Consider the following 533-nt stretch of genomic DNA (forward strand, 5'->3'; position numbering starts at 1 on the left):
GTGTTGCCCCCGCGCCTCGCTCAGCCAGTGAGCGGGAACCGGTCTGTATGTGGGATCCGAACCCTCGGGCAGGAGCACCGCCGCGCTTCCCAAGCGGCGCACTTATCCAGTGCGCCACCGGGCCGGCCCTACAAGTAAGAGTATTGAAAAAAACTCTGAAAAAGAGGAACCATGAGGAAGGATTAGTCCTCTGGATAGTAAAGCATACTGTAAATCCTCTGTAATTAAAACTTGTGGAACTGGCACACAGACTAGTGAAACTGAATGGAAAATCCAGAAATAGACCCAAGTGCATGAGGGAAATTTAGTATGGTAGAGCTGTCATCTCAAATCAGTGGTGAAGAAGATGAACATAGTTGATAAATGGTGTTAGGACAATGAGATAGATAGAAAAATTCAAAAGAGGGCCGGTCCTGTGGTGCACTCCGGAGAGTGCCAGTGCTGGGAGCGCAGTGACACTCCCGCCATGGGTTCGGATCCTATATAGGAATGGCCAGTGCACTCACTGGCTGAGCGCGGTGTGGGCGACACCA

The sequence above is a fragment of the Galeopterus variegatus genome, unplaced genomic scaffold (assembly GCF_000696425.1).
Source record: "Galeopterus variegatus unplaced genomic scaffold, G_variegatus-3.0.2 Scaffold1127, whole genome shotgun sequence".
Lineage (NCBI taxonomy): Eukaryota > Metazoa > Chordata > Mammalia > Dermoptera > Cynocephalidae > Galeopterus > Galeopterus variegatus.